Source organism: Xyrauchen texanus, chromosome 48 (assembly GCF_025860055.1).
Source record: "Xyrauchen texanus isolate HMW12.3.18 chromosome 48, RBS_HiC_50CHRs, whole genome shotgun sequence".
Lineage (NCBI taxonomy): Eukaryota > Metazoa > Chordata > Actinopteri > Cypriniformes > Catostomidae > Xyrauchen > Xyrauchen texanus.
This window is the reverse complement of record NC_068323.1, coordinates 10924017-10937418: the sequence shown is the minus strand read 5'-3', so window position 1 is coordinate 10937418 and position 13402 is coordinate 10924017. Positions and strand designations below refer to the sequence as shown.

At 37.0% G+C, this 13402-nt stretch overlaps 1 pseudogene; it reads left to right on the top strand.

Annotated features, from left to right (window-relative positions):
- The first annotated feature begins 7405 nt into the window (after positions 1–7405).
- Positions 7406–13402, top strand: part of LOC127639573 (low-density lipoprotein receptor-related protein 1B-like) — a 281174-nt pseudogene continuing 275177 nt past the window's right edge.

Sequence of the window (13402 nt, the reverse complement as noted above, 5' to 3'; positions counted from 1 at the left end):
TGCAATTATATTTGGCAAAAAGTGACAGTTCAACTTTTACTCAGCAACAGCCTCCAAAATGAACCCAAACAGGAAAGCTTGTATAGTGCTTACTGCATTCTGCTCAGTAAACGCTGTATGCCATATACTTGAATATAGTAATTGTAATGAACAGAATTATGCACTGTTAAATGTTTCATTCAGTAGTGCTTTAAATGTTTATCACATGACCTCATTGTGATTCATGTTTAATATTAGCGAGTGGCATCCAGGTACATCAGATTTATTATTATTATTATTTTGCATTTTTATTCCAAGTTTGTGTAAAAATTTATTGTGTAGTGCACATTTTGGCAAATGTAGTAGGTCATCTAGGTATTCTGTGCAAACAGAAATGCACAGTATTTTTACTATATACTGCAGAAATATAAAAAATTGAATGCTAGATTGCCATTGTTAAAATAAAGCCTGCCTGAGATTGGATATTTACCTCTAGAGAGCAACATTTGACAGCAAATGCAAATTCTGAACTGCAAGTCAAATAAACAGAAGAATAGCATTATGTTATCAGAATTTTGGGCAGTAGGTTTGTTGCAAACGATCATATAGCTTACTAAATAAATAAACTAGTACATCTGAAATAGTGTATTTTTATATATATATACAGGTAAAACTCGAAAAATTAGAATATCGTGCAAAAGTTCATTAATTTCAGTAATTCAACTTAAAAGGTGAAACTAATATATTATATAGACTCATTACAAGCAAAGTAAGATATTTCAAGCCTTTATTTGATATAATTTTGATGATTATGGCTTACAGCTTTTGAAAACCCCAAATTCAGAATCTCAGAAAATTAGAATATTACATGAAATCAATAAAAAAAAAAAGGATTTTAAATACAGAAATGTCGGCCCTCTGAAAAGTATAATCATGCATATGTACTCAGTACTTGGTTTGGGCCCCTTTTGCATTAATTACTGCCTCAATGCGGCGTGGCATGGATGCTATCAGCCTGTGGCACTGCTGAGGTGTTATGGAAGACCAAGATGCTTCAATAGCGGCCTTCAGCTCTTCTGCATTGTTTGGTCTCATGTCTCTCATCTTTCTCTTGGCAATGCCCCATAGATTCTCTATGGGGTTCAGGTTAGGCGAGTTTGCTGGCCAATCAAGCACAGTAATACCATGGTCATTGAACCAGGTTTTGGTACTTTTGGCAGTGTGGGCAGGTGCCAAGTCCTGCTGGAAAATGAAGTCAGCATCTCCATAAAGCTTGTCTGCTGAAGGAAGCATGAAGTGCTCTAAAATGTCCCGGTAGACGGCTGCGTTGACTCTGGACTTAATAAAGCACAGTGGACCAACACCAGCCGATGACATGGCTCCCCAAACCAACACAGACTGTGGAAACTTCACACGGGACTTCAAGCATCTTGGATTGTGTGCCTCTCCATTCTTCCTCCAGACTCTGGGACCTTGGTTTCCAAATGAGATGCAAAATTTGCTCTCATCAGAAAAGAGGACTTTGGACCACTGAGCAACAGACCAGTTCTTTTTTTCTTTAGCCCAGGTAAGACGTTTGACATTTGAAGCCCATGTCCAGGACCCGTCTGTGTGTGGTGGCTCTTTATGCAGTAACTCCAGCCTCAGTCCACTCCTTGTGAAGCTCCCCACACATTTGAATGGCCTTTTCCTGACAATCCTCTCCAGGCTACGGTCATCCCTGCTGCTTGTGCACCTTTTTCTTCCACACTTTTCCCTTCCACTTAACTTTCTATTAATGTGCTTTGATACAGCACTTTGAGAACATCCAACTTCTTTTGCAATTACCTTTTGAGGCTTTCCCTCCTTGTGGAGGGTGTCAATGATGGTTTTCTGCACAACTGTCAGGTCAGCAGTCTTCCCCATGATTGTGAATTCAACTGAACCAGACTGAGAGACCATTTAAAGGCTCAGGAACCCTTTGCAGGTGTTTAGCTGATTAGAGTGTGACACTTTGAGCCTACAATACTGAACCTTTTCACAATATTCTAATTTTCTGAGATTCTGAATTTGGGGTTTTCATAAGCTGTAAGCCATAATCATCAAAATTATATCAAATAAAGGCTTGAAATATCTTACTTTGCTTGTAATGAGTCTATATAATATATTAGTTTCACCTTTTAAGTTGAATTACTGAAATTAATGAACTTTTGCACGATATTCTAATTTTTCGAGTTTCACCTGTATATATATATATATATATATATATATATATATATATATATATATATGAATATCTGATATTTACTTCTTTACAATATACATATACTTAGATCATTCGTCGAATTTAATCGTAGAAAGGTGGTCCAATTCTTTTCAGCCTTTCAAAAATTTACCATGGGAGCATTGTTTTATTTACACAGCTTTTACCTTCATGCTAGTAGTGAAAGACATGACCAAAGTACCTGTCCATCATTTTGAGTGACTAAGAGAGAGAGAGACCACACTAGACAGAAAAAGTCTGATGTAGTGACACCAGAGGTGATCCTTCTTGAAAATGACGGTTCTTTCCTCTCCTCTCCTTCTCCCTTAGAAACATTGTCCTTTTTTGTGCAGCTTGATTGAAATTCAAGTTCTTGTGGAGTCACAGGTCAGTCAAGAGCCGTGGCCAATTAGGGATTGAGGAAACCAGTGGTCTATGTGGTTGAGTTAAGAAAGAATTGTGGTGAGTTTTTTTTACACAACCCAACAGGGAGAGAGCACTTAAACACAGATGAGTGATGCATCCCAATGTGCAAATTATTTCTGTCCTATTTCTAAAATACAAAAGCCAGACAGAGTTTGTCTAAGTTTTCAATGAGTGTTTGAACTCACTTTTCCCCCATTTAGGCTGATAACAAGTCTTTGAGGTGCGCAATTTGATTGACTTTCTGTAGATGGCAGTAAAACACCCCCATACTGAGAATTTGACTCTATTTAACAATTACATCATTTTTATCACTCACACCCAGACTTAAGTGTGGATTTTATTTATGATAACTGGGCCACAAAGACACTCTCTGCCTCTCTATTACATTCAGAGACAAAGATTTTGAAGGCTGCAGTTACTATGCCTCCGAACGTATTCATATGGCTTCCTTATGCAATTGTCTATAGAGAAAGGCCGCTTTAAAATTGAGGAAAGCGGCATCATCTGAAAGTGTCCGACTTTGTAAATATAAATACATGGTTTTGTCACTTTCTATGGCAGTTAACTTTTGCAGACATTTGCCTATAAATAAAGAAAATGGCAAATAAAGCACAGAATTAATAATAAAAAAGTGTCATTATGAAAGAGCAAAATGTGCCTCCATTTCAAATTTCCTTTCTTTTTGCAATTGTATAATGGAAACATTATTTTGAATGTATGATGATTTCATATGGATATCAAAGCGATATGTGTAATTAGTCACTGTGTAAGGTCACCTCAGAATGATAGAAAATAATAATAAAATACAAATAAAAGGTTTCTGACTTTTCATCTCACATTTGTTACTATTTCTCATATTTGTGAGTTTATATCTCGGAATTGTGATTTTATTTCTTGCGATTTCAAATTTGTATCTCGCAATTGTGACTATCGCAATTTCGAATTAATATCTCGCAATTGTGGCTATATCTTACAATTTCAAATTTATATCTTGCAATTGTGACTATATCGCAATTTTGAATTTACATTTCACAATTGTGACTATATCCCGCTATTGCGACTTTATATCTCTCAATTGTGAATTTACATCCTGCAATTGTGACTATATCTCGCAATCGCAACCTTGTATCTCACATTTGCGAATTGCGAACCACCGCCTCGTGCCCCACTACATGCAAGATGCCGCCCTGGGTGACTGCTCATGTCGCCCATGCCTAAATGCGCCACTGCTTGCAACTGTGACAATATACATTGAAATTCTAAAGTTTATATCTTGCAGTTTTGACTTTATATCTTGCAATAACAACTTTATTTTTTGGAAGTTTACATCTCATGATTCTGAGTTTATGACACAATTTTGAATGTACATATCGCAATTACAACTATATTTTTTGCATTTGTGAATTGATATCGCAATTAAAATGTATATCTCAATTTTGAAATAATATTTCTCAATTAGGACTTTATATCTCATTATTGTGAATTTATATCCTGCAATTGTGACCATATCACATATGAAACAAAAACATTGCAATGTGCAATTCAGGTTCAAAACCTACACCATTAAATCTCGTAAAAACAAGGTTTACTTCAAATTCGCTTCATGCTAAATAACGCACTAGGCAAATGTGCATTGATATGTATTCATCTCATTAATAATCCGTAACAGCTCCAAAGACCAATACACTTACCTCCTAAAATCTCATGAATTACACACAGCATAAGATATGCTGACATGCAAAAACTAAATATTTCATACATTCCGTGGTGCCAAGGACACCTTCTTAGATTTGAGGACAATCATGACAAAATTGCATTAAAACAAGTGTTTACGGCACCATTACATGCCTACCGGCCTGGTGATGTCTTTTTAATGAATGTATCCTCTTTAAAAGGCAGCAGACATGGTCTCAAATTCTTTTTTATTAGGCATAAAGTGTGCAAAATACTAAAATCAATTACTGTTATACAGTATGTGTGTACCTTTTATTCCATTTCATAAAACCCAGATAAAGGCATCAGAAAATCCACTCGCCACTTTAACTGGCTGCCAGAAACATGTCCCTGAATCAAATTTATAGAATTAGATTTGATTGAATCGGATTAGCTTTCATTCCTCTTTTGCCTACTGATCCTTAAATGGAAATAAAGCAACGGGCAAAATCTCACAGTGCTTCATTATGTTCATTGTTTTCTGAGTGCTTGGATAGGTAGTTTATGATTTTGCTTTCAAGAATTGTTTATGTTTCCTGTGCCATGAGTATATAATCAATATACTATAACATACAATCTCAGTGACCCTCAAGAAGAAAGCGAGAGAGAGAGAGAAAGAGAGAGAAAAGGAGAGTGGTACTGTAAAAAACGAATAGAGGTGATCTACTTTTATGACAGTTGGAACAGTGTATATTGTATAGCTTGTGTTTGTTGTTTTTTTTTATGTACATTGAACTGGATATTACCTCTACTCTTGAGTGATCAATCTCCCTCCAGATTTATGTTAAGAATAATTGAACTAAATAATTTTAGAGAAGTCTCTTTCTCTCAGTCTCTCATTCACACAAGGTCTTATCAGCTCATATTTACCATGTTAAACAATTCAGTACCTCTTAGTTTTTAGAGACAAATCAGAAACAGCTGGTTGAAATCGGTCTGTGCTTACTGAAATTCAAAACACTGCCTCCAGTGGCCAAAGCGGTATGTTTTGTGTGTTTGGACATGCATGAGCTCCATTTTCCAGGTGTAATGTCCACAGGGGGGCGCCAAAAGTGAGTTTTGAAGTGAACTGTTTTCAGCTGAACAGTCAGAAATATAATGAGGAATGCATACTTTATAATCTGTACCCTACCCTCAACCTAAACCCCAAACCTAACCATCAGTGTGATGAGTTCAAATTTAATTTTAAAGGGAAAAATGAAACCACCGAATCTCTCTCTTCCACCTATCATGCGAATGCAAACACTTCCTGGTTTTCACATGGGATCCAAACCCAGGTCTCCCATGCTGCTGATGAAACTCACTTCCGGTTATGCTAGAAGGGAAGGTAAACACTGGAGACGATGCAAAAATGTCTGAAAGGAGGATGCATAATGTGGTCGATCCTACTTGAACTCTCAGAAACAATATACATACAGACTTTCTGTGTGATAATGTTGTTGTTAAAGGATTGATTTTGATCTGCAGCAATAAAAGCAAATGGCCCATCCATCCATCCATCCATCCATCCATCCATCCATAAAAAAAAGGTAATTCTTACTTTTATTCTCAGAACTGTGACTTTATTTCTCGAGTAGTTTATATATCATAATTATGATTTCTTATACCACAGGTATGTTAAATGCTTGATTCTGATTTGTTGATATGCATTCTAATGTGTGCTCATTGGGATTGTGAACAGTTGCAAAGAAATATACTTAAACTTACGCTTTGCGATATTATTCCTGACGAGAGGCACTTTAAACACAGGTAATTCCAAACGGATCTCTCTCAGTTTAACCTTGTTACTCCAATGACGAAAAGCAGCACATCCTCCGTTGCTAGTTCTAAAGTGACTTTTTCGAACTAGCAACGAAGGCTTGAGCAGTATCAAAGCTAGATACACTTGATCAATACAACGGTTTCTATATTAGCTGAAATATCTGTGGGAAACACCCACGCACCCAAATATTGTGACACTCGCTGCTTGTTAAAGTTTACAACAGAAATATGGTGGTGGTGTAGTGGTCTAAACCACATAACTGGTAATCAGAAGGTCGCTGGTTCGATCCCCACAGCCACCACCATTGTGCCCTTGAGCAAGGCACTTAACTCCAGGTTGCTCCGGGGGGATTGTTCCTGTAATAAGGGCACTGTAAGTCGCTTTGGATAAAATGCATAAAATGTAAAATGTTATAAAATGCTTAAAAATCTTGGTGATTTTGAGCTGCAACAAAAAACGTAATCCCAGAAGCGATCTCTCCTCTCTTTCTATCCCTCGGAAAATAAAATACAAAAATCACACACACACACAAACGCACTACCTTATTACTTCAGTAAGTTATCCAGTAAAGCAGTGCAAGCTTCACAATCCTCTATTGCAAGTTTTAAATGTATGTTTTCAAACTAGCAACGAAGGTTTGGACTGTATTAAAGTGAAGACGGAAATAGTTCCACTCACCAGAGGGTTTTAGGGACAAAAATATCTTGAGATAAAACCCTGGATGATGTCTTAAGGTGTGATAACCTTGGCATAAGCAGAATAATTGACTCCGGCCCGCTGCATGTCGTGATCGCATTACCACCTCGGGTGTGCATTATTTTTTAATAATTAAATGGTCCGTCATCAATTATTCCTTCCATATCTTGCAGTTAAGACTATTTCTCACAATTGTAACTTTTTTTCTACTAATTTCAAGTTTATTTATTTGCTCGCATGCCATTTATTTATTTATTTATATCTCGCAATTGTGATTAAGAAATAAAGTTGCAATTGTAATGAATAAAGACAGACTATTGTAATATAAATAAAGTCTGTCTGTCTGTTTGTCTGTCTGTCTATCTGTCTGTCTATCTATCTATCTGTATAGGCCTACTATTTCTCATTATGCCAGTTGTGATGGTGTGATTTCTCTCTCTCTCTCTCTCTCTCTCTCTCTCTCTCTCTCTCTCTCTCCCGCCGTTCAATCCTCCGTCTCTCTCCCTCCCCTTTCAATCTCGTTATCCTCAAACGGAGGCGCACGCAGTAGTTCATCTGCTGTCTGTCCATACACTCGCACACGCACCTGCGGGAGGAGCTGCGCTGCGGGTCGCGTGAGACCGGTGCTCGTGTGCTCGGACCCAAACTCGGGCATCATCGGTGTTGGCCGACACGGACTAGGATAACGGATGTGCTCGGGACTACATCCAGCCGCAATGTCCGAGTTTCTTTTGGCATTTCTGAGTATGTCGGGATTACTTCTGCTGGTTGAAATGCTGACAGTGGCTGGGGCAGAGCAAGGTAAGACACATCGAACTCGTGTTTAATATCATTAGGATAAACAGTTTGGCAAGTTGTGCTCAGAGCGCGTTAAAGCCTTCGACATTTATGCGCTAGAATGAAGAACCTATTTACATTATAGAACTATTATAAACTGTCCCATGAAATGATAACCAGTAAATATATGAGAGAGATAGATAGATAGACATACAGACAGAGATAGATAGATAGATAGATAGATAGATAGACAGACATACAGATAGATAGATAGATAGACATACAGACAGAGATAGATAGATAGATGGATAGATTTAATGAATATAGTCACATTAATTTACCTCCTTTTTTGTATAAAAGATGAGAGTTTTTAAACAATTGACAAAGTTATTTTTAAAGGAAATAACTGTGTTCGTTTTAAAAATAAATAAATAAAATAAATAAAAAAAAAAGCACCCTGAGACACTTACAATGGAAGTGAATGGGGGCCAATCCGTAAAAGTTAAAATACTCACTGTTTCAAAGGTATAGCCACAAGACGTAAACAATATGTGTGTAAACATGATTTCAGTGTGATAAAATCACGTATTAACATTTTATGTGTGTATTATATTGCCAATGGCATATAAATTACCGTAATGCTGGAAACATTAAAACAACCGTTAAAACACCCAGACAATTGAAAAAATTTACAGCTCAATTATTACATGAATTGTAACTGAAGAATGAATGTAAGTGCATTTTTTTATTATAAGCTTCACGTTTCTGCCTTTAAACCCACCAAAAATTGGCCCCATTCACTTCCATTGTAAATGCCTCAATGTAACCTGGATTTGTTTTTATTTTTAAGGAAAATGCATTTGATTGAGCTTAACTTGTACTGAACCCGTAATAATTATTTGAATCATAATGAATTCTGAAACCACTCATTCATTAATACAAAAAAGGTTATTCAAATGATCTTTACAGCAGCTAAGCATCCTCTTTTTATCAAGACATTCATGGGTTTCCTTTGAGATAATAAAAGTTCTTACATTATAGCATTAGCATATTGGATTCTGGGTTTTTGAAGTACCACATACATAGATGGTTTTCTGAATAACTATAAAATATTAAGTTATTTGTTGTACTAAAAAAACAGGTTCTCCTATGACATATAAGATCGGGAATGAATGTAATTTCTCTTAAAGACATTTAAATTGCCTTGAGTCACTGGCTGAGATTGTCTGGTATTGACTCGCTTCGAATGCTGATAAATGCAGTGTCATCTTTGTGTTTTATTAGTGATCTTATAATGCAGTGTATATGTGTGTGGTTTAAGTGTATGTGTCAGGGCCATCAGATGTGTGTTTTTATGACTCGTTCTAAATCGCAGGGTTGCATTATTAGATATAAGGCACAATTGTTAGACAGATTAGACTTTTATATATTTATGTATTTATTTATTTTTAGATCAATAGGTGCGATGGACTGGCGACCTGTCCAGGGTGTCCCCCGCCTTTCGCCCAATGTTAGCTGGGATAGGCTCCAGCCCCCCGCGACCCTGTACACAGGATAAGCGGTTGACGATGGATGGATGGATGGATGGATGGATGGATAGATCAATAGGCTAGTTAATGCAACTGAATCATTCATCTTGGCACACAGCATAAGAGTTGCCTGACACTTCAATATGGCAACCAAACCCACAATTGCTTTGAATAGATAGCATAACATGTCCAAGAACATTCACCATGAATCATAATGGAAACTGTGTACTGTAGGTCCTGTAAATGGTTGCCATTTAAAGTTTTTAAAACGTTTAATCACGTTTTTTGCCGCCAATTGTGCATTTTAAATAGCCCTGTGGTGTGCCAAATGAATAGCCTATTTGGGGGCCTGGGTAGCTCAGCGAATATTGATGCTGACTACCATCGCCGGAGTTGTGAGTTTGAATCCAGGGTGTGCTGAGTGACTCCAGCCAGGCCTCCTAAGCAACCAAATTGGCCCAGTTGCTAGGGAGGGTAGAGTCACATGGGGTAACCTCCTCGTGGTCACTATAATGTGGTTCTCGCTCAGAGAATAGAGTGAAGCCTCCACACGCGCTATGTCTCTGTAGTAATGCGCCCAACAAGCCACGTGATTAGATGCGCGGATTGACGGTCTCAGATGCGGAGGCAATCGTTTATAGTTTTTCTTCAGGCTAAAAATATTGTACTTTTCGACAAAGTACATTGTCGAAAAGATATTTTTAGATAGCCGTCTCTATCCATCATCGCCAATGGATTGCTGCTTATTTTTAAACCGAACCACTTCTTTCTTTCGCATTTCCATGTGTCAAAACACTCTGTCGCAGCTTTGACTAGTGTGTAGGCGACATAAGGCATTGCACGTCAACCTTAGATGTTGTAGGCTTTTTAAGCATAACCGATGCAAGACTGTGCATGTAAACGTTCTCATTGTTATTTAGAAGACATTAAAAAAAATATCTTGGCACAATGTGGTTACCCTAAACAAATCAACCTCTGTGTAGTTCCCTAAGGGCTCCATTATTGTCTACTGAATACACTAATGGACTGTAGACCGAATACTTAGTGTGGTAAATGAGTCTGTCGTGTTAATGTTGGTTAGATAAATCGATTATTAACTCAACATAATTTATACACTATTGCATTGACTCAAAAAGTAAAACCCCTTTACAATTTCCTTTCGTGGGTATATAGACAGTCTTCCTTCCTTGGAGATCATAACAGGATGTGTGAGGTTTTCATTCCCTGTAGTGTTGCTGGCTACATTCGTATCTTTAATGCAGTAGAACCTTTAATGCAGATTCTCATTCCTGGGGAGTTATGTGACCTTCACATCCTTTACAGTACTTGTTTCCATGAGAATGTAGCTGCAGCCAATTGCCTCTTTGTCTGATGCAATTTTGACACAGGACAGGAAGGAGCAAGATTTCTAATAAATGGAATCAGGTGGTGTTCAGGTGATAATTTTGACTCTGATTTCTCACTGTGTGATTCTGGAAAAAAATAGGTCACAAATTCCTCTAAAAAAATTCTGGAACAATATGTGTTGATGATGCCAGTCTAGACTGTTGTGTTGGTTATAGATGCTGTTTGGAATTGGTTCAAGACTTCAAGTTAAGTCATTTGGGTGAACTATCCTAGAGAAAATTTGCTATCTTTCTTGCAGGGCCACTTGTTGCTATAAGCAGTATAAGTGGTCACCTAGGGCCCCTGAGCCACCAGGGGGCCCCGCAAATCATGGTTGTTTTAATTTTAATTTATTAAAATGTTTATAATTTGTTTTTTAATATACTAAAGCTGTGAGTAAGACTCAGGCAGCTGTTATGGCTCAATTAGACAGTTGTAGGTTTCCCCCTTGTGGCCTGAAAGTGAAGGGAGAATGTAGCTGCAAGGAGAGAGTTGTAGCTAGGTGTGACCTATCATCATGAACCTCACCTACAAGTTGGGAGCAGAAAACAGAAAGTGGAAAAGGAGAAGAAAAATGGTATAACAATTAATATAAGCTAGCTACATTGACAGAGTTTGTTTGTTGACATGCATTCAATTGCAACAATTAGTTAGCTAACGTCTTGCAGTTGTGCCCTAGGTTTTTGTTTTTGCCGTTTTGTGTAGTTAATACATTCTACGTTTTCCAAGTAGGATTTCGCTTAGGGCACTCATATGCTCAGAAATGGCCCTTCTTTCTCTCATTCTAGTTCTCTTTCTCTCTTGATTTCTGTCTCGACAATGTTGATCCATGTACAAGAGTGTGTTTTTGGTTTTATAATCCATTATTGAAGTGAAATAAGCCTTATTTTTTTTGTTGTTGTTCATTAAGTCTCGAGCCTTTAGCTTTATTAAACAGATGATAAAATGACGCAATTCCACGTTAAAACTCTGTGCACTCATTTTTAATGAGATCACATTGTTCCCACATGTGTCTTAGGGCTTTTTCACACCTAGTTCGTTTGAGCACACCAAGTGCTCTCAGAGTGGTGTAACGTGTATATGTGAACAACCCCAGTGGTCTCAGACCCCTCTAAAAGGACCATAAGTGAATCATACTCCGATCACCTCAGGAGGTGGTCTGAGGATGGTTCGTTTGTGGGTCCTTTTGTTGTTCAATTGATATGTGCGACGTGAAAGCGAAGAGGTACCAGTCTGCTTTGCAGTACCTCGTGGCTTGCCATACATAGCTGCATTACATACTTAATATTCCAGTCACAATTTACTGTCCACATATGGGAATTTAAAGCAAATATAGTTATACCATGATTGCCATGATGTGATTTTGTGTCATATTCTGTTCTTGATGCATTATTTGAGCACCTAAAATAAATGGACTGGCCGCATTCAGAGCAAAGCAGCACGTTAAGATGAACCGCTTTAAAGTGCTCTGACCGTCTACGGAGGTTCATGCCAAACTCCCACGTATATGCAATGTAATAATCACGATTGAATCCTCATTTGATTTTTAGTTTAGTTTTATTATGATCTACTATTTTAACCTTTCCAAAGTTTACTTGGATTGTCTGAGGCAGAACATTTTAATATAAAAAATACTGTTATGAAGTGTCTTCCATCGAACTGATCCATATCATTGATCCATATAATGGCTTTGAAATCTAAAATTAATAGGATTTTTGCATGTGCATTATTTTTTGCTTGCTAATTGCATATTAAGCAGAATGTTTTTTTTTTTTACATTTTGTTTGCACTTAAATCATCATTGATGCAAATTACACAAGTATACTATGATTATTTGTGAGTTTTCACAGCAAACGGTATTGTAATTTAAAAAAAATATGCTGTGGCAGGGTGGAGGGTGGGGCTGGGTCGTGATCATACACACCCGGTCCCGTATTAGGCTAATCAAGCCTCTGAGGTTTAAAGGTCGACTGCAGAGGATCGTGCGGACATGTCCGTCATGTATGTGTTTATGTTGTCTTTTAAGTTTATCATTAAACTATTATTTATATTGAAAAGCCAGTTCTCGCCTCCTCCTTGCCCATCCTTTAACTGTGTTACATACGCATACAATTTTTGGCCGCTGATAGTTTTGCCACTAGTCAACCCTAGGTGTCTGAATCTATGTGATATTTCTCTATAGCTTAAAAACAGTACAAAGGTTTAATTTTGCGACAAAAGCTGCAACTGTCATATGGGTAAATCTCAAAATAAAAATATTTTATATTTTTCACAAAACAAATTCATCCTAAATTCTCATTACTGTAATGTGTGCAGACACTTTAATCTGCAATCCCCATTATTTTCACTTTTTTATTTTTTCTGCACATGTAAATCTATATACATTTAAGGCAGTACTAAAGATACTATAATTACATTTAAATATTTTGCCATTAATGGTCACACTTTATATATGGTGTCTTTACTATGAACTAACATTAAAATACATACATTGCAATATATTTATTGTGTAACTACATGTTGTTCGGAAACATTCTCACAAGATTCACATTTGCTGCTCTGGTTGTTGAGGTACAGGTAGGGTTAGAGGTTAGAGGTTTTAGGGTAAGGTTTTGGTTAGGGTTAGGGTTAGGTTTAGGGGTAAGGTTAACCGTGTAAATACAGGGTTAGGGTTAGTTAGCGTTAGGGTAATGTAATTAAATGCAGGTACTTTAAATGTAAGTACAATGCAACAACACATATGAACATAATAATTACATTGTATCAAATGCAAAAGTAAAAGTAGTTAAAGACACCTAATATAAAGTGAGACCCAGTTTATATATATATATATATATATATATATATATATATATATATATATATATATACATACACACACACACACACACA